General features: G+C 46.7%; 1 long non-coding RNA gene across 1 annotated transcript in view; it reads left to right on the forward strand.

The window, feature by feature from the left end:
- LOC142814311 (uncharacterized) overlaps positions 1 to 14806 on the forward strand; it is a 262754-nt gene that overhangs the window by 187340 nt on the left and 60608 nt on the right. The window lies entirely within an intron of this gene.

A 14806-nucleotide genomic window follows, 5' to 3' on the forward strand; every position in this document is an offset into this window, starting at 1 on the left:
GCGTGTCATTATTGTCATGTTTGCACAAGTCATATATCTTCGCAACCCATTGACGTCACGTAACACGGAATTTTTTATATGTGGAGCTAGCGAAAGGGGCGCGAGCGCATCATGATGGGCCCAATATACTCCGACGTAACGATGACGCGCGCGCACGTTGGGCGCAACGATGCTACGCTAGCAAAACGCGAGCACTCTATAGTTGGACGCTAGGCGCGACCGGCGTCCGTCGGCGCGACCAGGCGGCAACAGGCGCGAACTGCGACACGCTGGATTTCGTGCCAATCAAGCTACCCAGACGGCACTGCATCTGGCTCTCTCTGTGACGGAGGGACGCCGGGTGCGCTCAAACGCACATGCGTCAAATCAACACAGCGTGGCACGCGGCTACCAGTAAATGGCAGGCAGATCGGTGCCTAGCGTGGAATCGCCGGCGTGACGCGACGAAACGAACGCCGGCTCGCACGCACACTGGGTCACGTCGAAGTGTATTGGCGCCTTGAGCGTTTCATTTAGTCATGTGTTACATGGCACGCATCTCGGGATTATCATGTTTGCACCAGTCACATAACTTCGTCATCCATTCACGAGACGTAACACAAAATTTGGCATATGTAAAGCGAGCGAAACGGTCACGAGCGCTTCGTCAGTGTGTCATGTAGTCATGTTGTTACATGAGACGCATGTCATGATTATCATGTTTGGACATGTCATTTACCCATGTCGTCCGTTCGCGTCACGTAATACCAAATTTGGCACATGTGAAGCTAGTGAAACGCACGCGAATGCATCATGAGCGAAGCATGTAGTGATGTTGTTACATAACACGCATCTCATGATTATGTTTGCACCTGTCACATACCTTCGTCATGCATTCACCTCCTGTAATACCAAATTTGGTACATGGGAAGCTAGCGTAACGGCCGCGAGCGCACCATGAGCGTGGCGTGTTTTATGTCATGATTTTCACGTTAGGGTCTGTCACGTGTGCTCGCAATGCAGTCATGTCATACCATGCCAGTTTTCCAACATGCCGTGTCAAGGAAACCTCTGCGAGCGCAGCAAGACCATAAAATGTAAATCATGACATTCATGGCATGCATGTCATCACAATCATGTTATAACCAGTCAATTATGCTCGTCATACAGTCGTGTTATGCCATACCAAATTTTGTATTCATACCAGTAACGATACGGCAAGGCGACATAAAAGTCGTAGGCGGCTAGATAGATAGATAGATAGATAGATAGATAGATAGATATATAGATAGATAGATAGATAGATAGATAGATAGATAGATAGATAGATAGATAGATAGATAGATAGATAGATAGATAGATAGATAGATAGATAGATAGATAGATAGATAGATAGATAGATAGATAGATAGATAGATACGCTCAATGTCACCGAAGTTCACTAAGAAATGCTTCGCATTAAAAAAAACAGCTCATGCGACTCTTGCAGAGGTGCCGGAAAGGTAGGGTTCCTTGAAGCGCGCTTTCTCCACCATTTCAATAACGTAGAGGGAAGTTTGGCATCGACACAGCACACGGGCTACCCTCCCGGCCCACACGGTACGTTGGAACCGCTGGTATCGCGGTCTGGAAATTCGACAATTGACCTCACAACCTATCTTTTTTTTTTTCATTTTTAAAACTTACGTTTGCCATAAATTGCGACATAGAACAACTTTGCCATATAAACAACCACAAATATGATTTTAAAAGGTTAAATAGGTCGATAATCAGCTCCTCTGAGTGGTTTAATTTGTGGCAAAATCTTTCCACCTTGGCCGAGAGAGCGAACACAAGTGCCCAGCTATTATACCTTTAGGGGTTCATCTCTTTATGGTGTGGCTTGTGCGTCCTGTTGTTGTACGTAACATGTGGCTCATACCCACATACCAGTGGCACATACCCATCCTCAAGAACGTATCCGCGTGTTCACATAGTATTAAAAATGCAGCATGGCCTCGTTATCATGCTCTCGGTGTTAACAATGTTCTGACAGCAGAAATGTGGTGCATACTCTCGTTTAGTCCTTGGATTGTCCGCTAGACGGCAGTACTTGTATATGATGGATATATGATAAAAAGAACTCAGATGGTGGTACCTGAAGTGTTCACTAGATAAACGGACGGACACACGAATGAACAGACAGACCGAAACATGGACGGATGGATGAACTGACACATGGGTGGACGGACACACGGACGGACGCATAAATAGGTGCACTGAATGACGGACGGATGGACGAACGGAAGCACAGATAGATTGACGGATGCTTCGCCCCACTCATCATCATTCATTTCGTGAATATGCTGTGACTTTGTTTTTTAAAGCAAAAATGTGTGTAGCTTGAAAAAAAAACACTGTATATATATAGAACGGTAATAAGGGCTCAGCGGCTCGGCAGATCACTCCCACTATGAGAGATCAAAGACAAACGTCAGCGTTGTAGAAACGCGCCAGTTAGTTTCACCCGAAGCTTGTGTACACAAATGGCCCTGCAGGAAGGTATCAGTTCTCTAGAAAACATACAGAGCAGTTAAAGCTGGTGCTCTGTACAGATGATGATCGCAGATTTTCCGGTCAATACTGGATACCTTTTTGTCTGAGGATAGCAATATTGCGACGACAATGCGTGTCTTCGCTCTGAAAATATCAATACGCGCTTCGCCCAACATCCATTTTTCTTATTACTCAACTTCTCATTTATACTTACAAAAGTTCTGCCGATAAGTCATCGGGCAAGAAAAAGACTACAGCCCACATATCACTGCGTTTTATTCCAATAATAATGGTTGCTAAGGTACTCGGCTGCAATTTCGATGGCGGCGAAAATTCTGCGCTCAGATTAGGGTGAACGTTAAAAAAACACAAGGCGGTCAAAATTTCCGGAGCCTTCCACTACGACGTCTCTCATATAGATATGGTGGTATTGGTACGTTTAAACCCTCATGCAAATCAACCAAAACTCTGAACAAACATTTCTGACGCGCGGTATCGACCGGACAAATGTTCGCTCCTCAGCGCGCGGCGTTAACCAATCGGCCACATAAGCACACGTCCTGAAGCATGGCAACCACGAGCTATTTATATACACCATTTACCGTTTGCGGTACACCAATATCCAGCAAATATCAGCGTGTAGTCAGCATTACCAGTGAGAAGGTGCGAACACCGCCCTCGGTGCCCCGCTCGTTATTACGATGTGAAGGCTCGCCAACCTGTACTTCGCGGCAAGAGGCGTAGTCATACGTGCCCGTGCGAACACGCATATCTTGTGGTGGCAGCAGTTTGTACATCATGTGCTTTCAACAGAAAGATTGCGCTTAGGTTATATTCCACACAAAGCTCTTTCACTACACACTTTCACACTACACTCACTTCAGAGAGCCCGTTTGCAAAAGAAGCCTGCCGTTCATTCCCAGTGAAGTCACAGCTTGATGCCTGTTAGTTCGCGCTCGCGGAAATAATGATAATATCTGGGGTTTCATGTTCAAAAACCGCGGTATGATTATGAGGGTTGTCGTAGTGCAGAACTCCGGAAAGTTCGGCCATCTGGTGTCATTTAACGTTCACTGACATCGACCAGTATTACACGGGCCTCTGCCATTCCACCTCCGTCGAGATGCGGCTGCCACGACTGTGATTAAATTCCCTATGTTTAAGCCCACAGACGAGCATCTTAACCACCAATCCACCATGGCGTAACGTTCACGCTCGTCCTGTGTATACCTGCGCGTCCGTTTCCGCGTCTTTTGTGCTTGAGCATCCCGCTGAGTGTCGAGCTTTGAACGTTATCAGTTCGCGCTCATCTTGCGTTCATTGTTTTCATGCGTCATTTGTGTTTCAGCAGCCTGCTCGAAGTTACAATCTGCTTGCCGCACTTTGTGTGATATTCCAATTTATTCTTATCGCGTTCATTTCTTCGCCCTTGCGGCGAAATTGCGACATTTTTTTAGACATATGTCAGCTTATGTATACAAGCAGTGACGCCGTACTTTTTCCACGTGCAGAATTATTCACATTTCTTCACATCCTTTTGCTATAAACTCAAAGCTACCATTTTCTCCAACTGTTGCGCACTGATCCTATTGCAGTCATTTGTGTTGCAGCAACATCAGCATGTGGAGTGGAGTGAACATAGCCTTTTCGGCCTGGCTCGTCTGCGCGTGCGCTTATCTCGCTAGTGAACAAAGGGGTGCGCTATTGTGGCGACAATCGGCGCGCGCCTTCTGCACCCACCGTAGGTGGGAGCTTCTACGGGCTGCGCTCCTAACAAAGAACAACGGTACCAAAAGTCTACCTAAAGTGCCTCTTTTCTCTTACGCCCCCAATTCGTAGTTTACGTGAGTTCTGCAGTAATAATTAGGAGCACTGCATTTCTGCTTATATAGCTAGTTTTCAGCTACGTCCAGGCTCCACAAATCGCTTGTGAACCCTATCAACTTGTTATGTTCTCAGTATTAACAAATGTATTCCTCGCATTCAGACAAGCTTTGCTCATTGCGTTCTATGCGGAATATATGGCCAAGAGAGAATAAATTGAGAGAAACGTAGGGAGGTTAACCAAATTACTGAACTATACAGCCTTTTGTATGGCTGGCTTCACATGCGGCCACTCTTCCCATTGCTTTGTCTACACCAGATGGTAGAAATTTGCGAAACCTCCACTACGGCGTCTTTGATAATCATATCTTGGTTTTGAGACTTAACACCCTAGTTGCCTTTACTATTCCACAACAAACACTGTGACTGCCCCGCCCCCTTCCCACCACCTACTTCCCTTGCCACTTTCGCGACACGAAAAGGATGGTGATCGTTGACGGAGCAAAAAGATAGAAAATGCAGAAAATTGAACAAGGTGTGCCTCTCGTCTCTTATCATAATGAGGGGAACTTACTGATCATCGTCTAGCCTGGGCAAGTGGTTGAGCCAGGCGTATGCCCGTATATTTTGAATAAACAATTGATAATCTCAGCTATTTTTGAGAAAAACAATTGCTAGCATCGTCAAGGTTTGCCGTTACTGTTGCAGCAAAAAAAAATTAAAGCTAATGCTCTATCTGATGACTTCCCAGCAGGGAGTTGCTGTAAAATTATTGGCTCAATGCTCCGATACCCCTTCAACAATAAACAAAAACGATATTTGAGTAACTAATATTTTCTCGCGGCTTCACTGAGAGCACGTTGCGTTTTATTTAGGGAAATGCATCTTTAAAATAAAAACAACTGTACAACGCGGCTCGTACAATCGTGCTACAAGTGGGTCATTTATCGCCGCGTTATTGCACCGGTAAGCTCAGCCATGACAGGGTGCACAAGCTACGGAAAGACTCGCAAGAATTCAGAATACAAGTGGCACATAACAATGAAAATGAAAAATGAATGACAAAGAGAGTGAAAGTAAACAGATGTGATTAGAAATTGGCGTGAAAAATGGTGGTTCGCAGAAATAGCTTCCTGTATAACCGCTTGCGGAACGCTTAACACAAAGAGGCAGCGCTTTTCGAATTGTTTGTTATGGGCTTGTTTTATTGCGACGGCGATTATATGGACAATCTCGGCTGATTTTTGCCGTCGTCGCCACCGCCGCTATCATTTACGTATATGTGTATGTATGTATGCGCTAGCCTCCTCTTTTTGCGCAGCGAACATAGCCTTTCCGGGCGGGTGGGAGGTGGGCACGCTTATGGTTGCCGCATCATCACGGCAACAATCAATGCACGTCTTGTGCTTCCACAGCAGGCGGGAGCTTCTACGGGCTGCGGTCTCATCGCGAAAAAAAAAGGGTGCCAAAAGTCTACCTGAAGTGGCTGTGTTCTCTTACTCCAGCGTTCGGTAGATTTACGCGATATCGAATCGAAACGAGTTGACTGCCAGCCTAGCTTTGTATATCAACGCCGTCACTACGCACGAGCCTCGTTGTGCTCACCTACTGTGCCCGCGCCACCGGAAACTTCGTTACATAGCAAGCACGTATTCAGTACAATTAATATTACTCCTAAAAATGCTAGCCTGGGATCGTAACATTCGAATATGTTGCTATCGCATTCATTGCGTCGCCCTTTTGGTGAAACTGTGACTTTTTTATGCCTCATCTCATTCTCTTTAACTCAACATAGTTACTTTCTTTATTGCACTTCCCTGGTGGTCGTGAGCGTTCTTTCCTTTAGTGTACGCTGCTTTCTTATTTTTCACTTTCATGCACCATGGCATCAGCCACAGCTGACAGGGAATGAAAGGAGCATTTATAGAAGCAGGACACTCACGTGACGGGACATGTTCCAAACGTTCATTACCTTTCTCTTGCTTGAAGCTCGTGTCGTCGCTGCTGCTGGTCTTTCTTTGTTTTATCGTTTCCTATTTTGACTTCCTGTTTTCAGAACTCCGAACTACTGCCTTTCCTTCGCTGTAAGAACCTCAATATCAGCACGGAACAACAACAGGAGGTAGATATGCTGCTATTTCCACGCATTTTTTTTCTTAGAATATTTCGTCTTTTATCCAGGGATTATGCCTGACACAGGAAACACGGCAGCATTGTTCGGGCACTCTGGCGCTCCCCCATCGTCTTGTCGGAGAAGCTCCAGAACTTTTGTCCATGGAACTTTCGCTGCGAATGATGTATTTGAAAGAGAAGCGGGCGTACCGAGAGGGGCTAGATTTCCGTTAATCGCAATTACAACGCTGCCAGTTCACAAGGAGAGCCAAAGAAAGGGTTATATTGTTTTTTTGTGTGCCATTGCTTCAATCATTCAGTGATGAAACTGAATCGTTCCGAATGCAAGTGTCAAAGGAAGAGAAATAACGACTGTCCACACGTGAAGTACCAACCAACGTCTTCGCGTTTCGTGTGCAATGCTCTTACACCTGATCTCTGCTGCGCCGCTGTTTGTTTTGTTTTCCTTGTTTTCTGGGTTAGACAGGCGTGTTCTATAACTAATCCTGGTAGTGTTAAGCAGCGCCACCACCCGCAGCTGTATCATTCGACGTGAAACGTCCTTTAGAGCCGCAGGAGCGACGCGGTATACGCTAATTTTATGGCCACTGCAGGTAACTGACCAAGTGACCCCTTGCACGCCACCTGCAAGCATATGAGGCGCCACAGTGAACGCTATCACAGTTTAGCGAACAGATATAAAAAGCATTGATAGAATGATATGTGGGGTTTACCGTCCCAAAACCATCATATGATTATGAGAGACGCCGTAGTGGAGGGCTCCGGAAATTTTGACCACCTGGGGTTCTGTAACGTGCACCCAAATCTGAGCACACGGGCCTACAACATTTCCGCCTTCATCGGAAATGTACCTGCCGCAGCCGGGATTCAATCCCGCGACTTGTGGGTCAGCATCCGAGTACCTTAGGCACTAGACCACCGTGGCGGGCAGATATAAAAAGCAGGGGTAATCGGTTGCCGCTAGTGACAATCATAACGAAGCCGTACCTGCAGTCAACTGTTTCGTTCTGTCACTTTCACCTCCTTTTTTGACAATTGGTGTATTTCAAATAACTGAAGGTGAGTAGTACATGCTCTGCTTCGCTGGATAACACACACACGCACACACACGCAATAAAAATAATCAGGTTTCGGAAAGCACTGTTAGGATCCTTATGCTGAATGCACGACCACGTGTGCAGCTTAAAAACGACGTATCGATTTTTTATCTCATCGAAGAGAAATATGTTTTAAAAAACAAAAAAAACAGAAAAGCCTCAGCATGCTTCTTCGTTCGACCCTCATTTTTTTTTTCGCTGAATGCATATATACTTTTCTCTCCTTTGTCTCCTGTTTTTTTTTTTCATTCTCTAGCCTCGTCTTTCGCGATCGATTTTTTTGAGGAGGAAATGAGGTTGCCTCACTCGTGATCTAAAAGGCGATCTCGACTCTCAAAAAAAGAGCACCGAAAGTAGCGATGTCACGACAAGAAAAGCGAAACACGACCGTCGCAGAGACAAGCGGCAAAAATAATGTCTGCTGACAGCGCGCAACTTTCCTTGCCGCGATGAAGGCCCTCAGGCAGTATGTGGCTCCCCCCCCCCCCCTGCGCCCTTACTGGGGCTTTGCGCTCTTTTGTGCAGCGCACAATATCTCGTCTTCCAAGTTCTGTCACGCCTCTCGTCAAGCTAAATCAAGCGCCCTGCCCATACGGGGCTTAAATAACCGACACCAATGACGTTGGAACATTTCTCCCACAAGTTCCTTTGTTTTCAAGGAGGCCTTTGTACCTCCTAGGTGGTGCAAAGGAGAGCTCCTGCTGAGTTTCAGAACGAGGATGCAACGGCACCCTCAGTCTGGATAGCAATGCGCTGCTTGTTTGCTTATTTCGTATTGTGGAAACGGGACAGAAAAAAATGGCAGCATATCCACGGGGTGGATGATGGAGAGTGGGGCGAAGCATCCGCCCGTGTATTCGTTCTTGCTTCCGTCCGTCCATGCGTCCATCCATGCGTCCACCCATGCGCCCATCCGCCCGTCCGTGTGTGCGTCTGTACGTGAGTCCGCACGTCCATCCATGCGTCCGTCCATGCGCTCGTCCATGCATCCACCCTGCGTCCGACCATGCGTCCATCCGTTCGTGCAGCCATCCGTGGGTCCGTCCATGCATCTGTCTGTGTGTCCATTCTTCCATCTAGTCAACACTCCAAGTACAACAATCTCGCTTCTTTTCATTATATATTCCGCATATAGAAGCACCGCCATCTAGCAGACATTCCAAGGACTAAACGAGAGGTGGCACACGCACACTTTCTTACAGCTCGCACTTCGTGTCTACTTCCCACCTTTAAGCACCTCGAGTTCCAGGTATATACTAATTCACTGTATTCATGGCACTGCGGCCCAACGCTCGCTAAACCTTTCTGAAACAAAGGAGGTTACATCCAGCAAGTATAACGTAGCAACCTTTTCTTGTCAGATACTGCTTAATGTACATGCCAATGGCTGCTAAAGGGGAATGAGAAACAGAAGAATTTGGCTTTTAGTTAACGCAAACGCTGCGATTTTTTTATTGTTCAACAACGCACAGGAGAAATCTCCCACCGGCACCCCCTTGGAGGTCAAAGCGTAAGACATGTGAAGTACTACGAGGGACGAACGGGTGCCGCTTCAAGGAGCTTCGCCCCTAATAAAAGAAAACAGCCCCGCCACGGTGGTCTAGTGGCTGAGGTACTCGGCTCAGGTGTGGCTGAGGTAGCCATGGGTGTGTCGGGAAATACTCTTCGGTTCGTACATGAATTCCTCATAGACCGCTGTGTCCTTGTTAAGCTTGGAAATGTAACGAGCGAAGAGAGACTCGTTTCCCTCGGCGTCCCACAAGGAAGTGTTCTATCTCCCTTGCTTTTTAACGCTGCCATGACCAGGCTTCCCGACACTCTGCACTCAGCCCTGAAAGCAGCCCCGCCGTGGTGGTCTAGTGGCTAAGGTACTCGGCTGCTGACCCGCAGGTCGCGGGTTCGATTCCCAGCTGCGGCGGCTGCATTTCCGATGGAGGCGGAAATGTTGTAGGCCCGTGTGCTCAGATTTGGGCGCGCGTTAAAGAACCCCAGGTGGTCAAAATTTCCGGAGCCCTCCACTACGGCGTCTCTCATAATCATATAGTGGTTTTGGGACGTTAAACCCCACAAATCAATCAGCCCGGAAAGAAGTTGAAATATCCATCTACGCCGATGACATCTGCATTTGGATCTCAAGGTACCAGCACAAACGTTTGGCCCGGATAGCACAGAGCGCTATTTCAATCATTGAGCGTCACTTGTTGACACTTGGCCTATCTTTATCAGCGGAAAAGTCGGCCTTCATGCTCTTCCCGGGAGCGCGACGGAAGTCAACACGTCTGTCGCTGAATATTTGAGGCCACTCAATTCATTGTGCAACAAGTGTCCGTTTCCTGGGCATTACCACCGACAACAAGCTATTATGGCGACGTGCGGTTTATGGTATAGTCACTGCATCAGTGCAAAGGATCAACGCTCTTCGTCGCATGGCAGGGGTCCGTTGGGGCAACAATCCTATGTCCATGCTTAAATTGAATGATGCGCTTATAACAAGCCGCATTCTTTATCAGCTGCCCCTGATATCACCATCACCAAGCCAGTTCAAACGCCTAGAGGCAGTGCACAGAAAGTGTCTTCGCTTGGCGATGGGAGTCCCTCAGGCGGCTTCAAACACGAAAGTCGCCAATGAAGCCGAGTCTCTTCCGCTCCGCCTTTTGGCGTCTCAGGCCTTATTGACGCAGCTGTAAAGACTGGGCGAGTCCTTCGCAGGCACGGCCCTTCTCCGGCGGCTAAGAGCAAGAACTGGCTCACATTTCAACGCGGCACTAAACACATTTCAATAATTAGGCTTGAAACTGCCTAAACGGCGCCCTATGGACCCGCCATGGTATTTTGTGGATGTTGCGTGCAACTTCAGCGTACCCAATCTACCAGCGAAGCGCACCATTCCAGCCGTGGAAGCAAAATTTCTTGCGCTGGACCACTTGAGCACCATGTACCGCGGCCACCTACAAGTGTACACCGACGTATCAGTGTGCCCACAGACGGATAGCTGCGCAGCGGCTTTCTGCATACCCAGCCTGGGCTTGTCATGGTCAGGCCGCCTGGATCGCGTGGTTTCGTCCACAACGGCAGAAAGCGCTGCAATTACGGCGGCTTTGCGAAAACTGCGATCCTTTTCTGCACGAGATGTTGTAGCGCTGACGGACTCCAAATCGGCGCTACAAAGACTGCATCGTGGCCTACCTCAAGAAACGTTCACCAGGCAAACTCTGGCACTAATCAAACACCTAAATGGCAAGAGTTTTAATACAAAGTTCCAGTGGATCCCATCCCACGTTGGCATTGAGGGCAATGAAAAGGCTGATGCCCTTGCATGCGAAGCACGTACATCGTTTCCAAAAGTAAGAACTCCCAAGACTTACCAGAACAACAAAGATGTGATACGCAGTCATTTCAAGGCGATCTACAAGTTTCCAGACCAAGCATGTGTAATTCATGAACTTTCTCGTGAAGAAGCAACGCTGTTGTACCGCATTAGAACCGGCTCCGCATACACCCTGGCCTGGTGATTCAAGACTGGGAGATACGCTTCCCCGTTCTGTGCCTTCTGCGGTGACATCGGGGATATTGAACATTTCATTTGGCATTGCCCACAGTTTGATGCGCAAAGAGCAGCGATGATCCGCACCTTGCGAAAAGGCTGTCATAGGCACCGGACAGTTGATGACATCATCTTTCCTGAAGGACCCACGGCAACTAGGAGGAACGTGCAACGAACTTTGTTGGTCTTCCTGCGAGACACTGGGCTGTCTGACACGTGGTGAAATTTTCCAAATTCAGGAGATGCTCAGGCGGAACAATTGCCGGCCATGCAGGCCAGGCTAACCCCGCCTGCTGCAACACCACCACCACCACCACCACCACCGCCAGTCGCGGGAAAGAATCGAGGCTGTGGCGGCTGCATTTTTGATGGAGGCGAAAATGCTGTAGGCCCGTGTGCTCAAACTTGGATGCCCGTTAAGGAAGCCCAGTATGTGCAAATTTTCGAAGCTTATCACTACGGCGTCTCTCATAATCATACGGTGGTTTAGCGACGTTAAACGCTACCAGAGTGGTGGCAATTGGTAGTGAGAAGAGCAATTTCGTCTACGAAGATTGAAATTTTCGTTTCTTCGAGAGTTTCGTTACTTGTTTGGTCTCGATTACGTTGGTTTCTCTTCAGTTTACCTACGCTAAAAGGTTGATTTCACAGCTGTCATGTTATCCCACCTGGGGACGGGAAAGAAGGTGTCAGCAATTTGTTTCATTTTGCTGCTGCTTATTCCGTTTTCTTTTTTTTCTGTCTCGTTTGGTATAGATCAGCGCAAGTGTAGCTCTAACAGACGCAGTACGCGTCCGCACGACCCGTTTGTTGTTTCACGCCATTTTTTGTGCACTTTTTGCTTCTTCGAGGCTGACGGCAGTGTTGCTGATTTCAGAGCCTGCGCCTTGAAGCACTGACACAACGAGGCAGAAGTCGGAACAATGATGCCAGCGGATTTCACAATCACCGCGCGCCCATCCATTGTGTTCTGCATAAAAGACGCAAGCTCTTATCCAGAAATTGAGAATAAACAAATGTCGCCTCGCCACGCTGCAGTAGCTTCGTATAGCACCGCTCATTGTATACGTGGGTTGAGCGAACAAAACGTGTAACTTTGTGCTGGCACTTGTTCGCGCTTGCAATCTGTGACTGTCTTTCCTTGCGACGATCCGCGGTGGCGCGAAGGAATTCGCTTTCCCGATTTGCTTTTGCACTACGTTAATTTCGAACTTCGGTCCTTCGTAAACCACAATGGTTTCTACGCAGTGACGTCGTAAGCATAGATTAATCGTCGCACAACTGGTTCGGTGAATTTTCCTTACCTTGGCAAGTGTCATCATTCCTCTCTTCAACGTAAGTACGATGCTACTAATAATATAAAATGACAGATCTCGGCCGATTTTCCTGGTTCTATATACATCTCCAACCCACCTCTCCTTTTCTTTTACCCTTTCGTCGTCGTGAAACAGTAAAAATGCCGCATTATTAAGTGCTTCCAGTTATTGAAATGAAAGAACATGTGCCATTATGATGAGGAAACTGAAGGACAAAGAATCAATATTTATAGTTTTGCACCTTTCAACCCCAAAACTTAACCAGTACTTGGAATGTTTTCTTTTGCGTTTTATCCCGTAAAGCTTCCGGCAGGCAGTTTTATATACAGTCACCTTTATAAAGCAGCTGCATTAGGGTTACGGTGGTACTTTTGCAGAAACAGCCTTAAGCTTGTCGTGAAATATTCGAACGAGAATGTGAGAATTCCCTTCGTGCACGAAAGGGGCATGACGACTGTTTAAAAAATAAGAAATACGGTTGCGAACATAATTTTCTGCATTATATGACCAGTAGTAACAAACGAGTGACTTACCCTATGACCCTTTATGAGCATTCTATATGTTCATTCTAGTGAATTGTGGAGTACTCTGCCTATTTATATCCTATCTTCATCACTTGATGACTTCTTATTTTATATTACTAATATTTGGTGTTCTGAGAATTTCGTTATGCTCTTTTAGTGTTGTAATGGCTCAATCCTGCGATAGGCCTTCGGGTGGCAGTATGTTCAAATAAATAAATGAAAATGTGTGTATAGCACAATGCCGGGTGATTTGTTGTAAATGACGCAGAAATCTGATGACCGAAGACATTTCTTAAACGTGAATGTTCTTTTGGCCAGTCTTACTCTACGTAATTCTGTGATAATCAAGCCCATAGAAGAAGGTTGTCTTACCGAGTGAGCATCTGATAGAAAAACAGAGACTAGTTCCGCTATTTATTATTTTTTTGTGATCGACAAACAGCACTATTCATGAAAAAAAGCTTACAGTGATGGTTTGATTTTCTCACTGAATGGGATACTTATTTAGGGATGTGCATTACTTCTAGGTGTTCAGAATAGGCTAGTTAGTGAAAATGGTAGGTAATGAAATTGTTAGTGAAATATCATTTCCTATGTCTATCTATCTATCTATCTATCTATCTATCTATCTATCTATCTATCTATCTATTTATCTATCTATCTATCTATCTATCTATCTATACCAGAATTCTTGATTTTGAAGCTTCAGTCTTTTTACATTTCTGTACACTTCCCAACGTAGAACCGCAATAACTTTTCAGTAATGAAGAACATGTTAACGCGTTCCTTTTTTCTTTTGACATTCCATCTTTTCGTCCTACGTAAGCGAAAGGACAGGAAAAATTTGATGCATTCCCTCTTCTCTTTTCTTCTTCCATAAGCGTCTCGAACTTCTGCGAACAGGCCTCCAATGCGCTTAACGGGTCAATAATAAATTATGCATCACGTTTTCTGGAACACGTCAAAGAGCTCTCCTGGGTTCAATCAACTTGTTTTCTTTTAGTTGCTGCGCCAGAGTGGCCCAGCGCTGAGCTCATAATTACGACGGGAGAAGAATCGCTTGGCTTCTCTTGCACGCGACGTGTACATGTCAAGCATCTCATTATTCTTTGAGCATACACAAATACTTTTTTACGCGCACGCCGACAAAGCCGTCCTTCGCTCGCCTTCTCAAAGTTTAATCGGATTATCCGACAGTTAGATAGGCCAACGAGGCCTCACAAGTGACGCGAGGAGCATTGGATTGAGGCGTTCGCTTGGACATCGTTAATTATGAGCCCTAAGAGGTGGCTTCGTGAAGCACTGCAGTTTCTGTGAAACCCTTCAGCCATCATCGACTGAAGCGCGTCCCGCCGAATTCGGGTGTGGCTGCAGGCTTTCACGATCAACTCTCACCCGTGCCGAGAGTAAGTCCGCGTTATAGGCTTGCTCAGTTTGGTCCGACTTCAGTAAGCACGTCGCTGGCATTGTTTGGAGGAACACCTAAAGCGAGCACCCCTGACCAATCAGTGCGTGAGAGAGGATGTGCGAGTTTCGAAACTCCTAGCAGAGCTGTTCCGTCCCCAGAATAGTGCGACCCTTAGTGAATCGTTCGAGCTGGACATTAGTTGCCTTGACACCGAATCCATTCGTGGTTGATCGGGTACTGACACAAAAACTTTGACCTCGCGTTTTTCTGCTGCGATGTGTTGCGGGGGCCTGTTAATCATGACACGACACGTGGCTTGCTGCAGCACGCGGCAAATAATTAATTACAGGCCCCTCATTATCGATCAGTTTGGGTTTGAGAGAGCTCTTAAAACTGGAAGCAACTGTCGCCACTTAGCGTGTGCAGCTCTTGACCACGTCAGCACG

Source organism: Rhipicephalus microplus, chromosome 4 (genome assembly GCF_043290135.1).
Source record: "Rhipicephalus microplus isolate Deutch F79 chromosome 4, USDA_Rmic, whole genome shotgun sequence".
Classification (NCBI taxonomy): domain Eukaryota; kingdom Metazoa; phylum Arthropoda; class Arachnida; order Ixodida; family Ixodidae; genus Rhipicephalus; species Rhipicephalus microplus.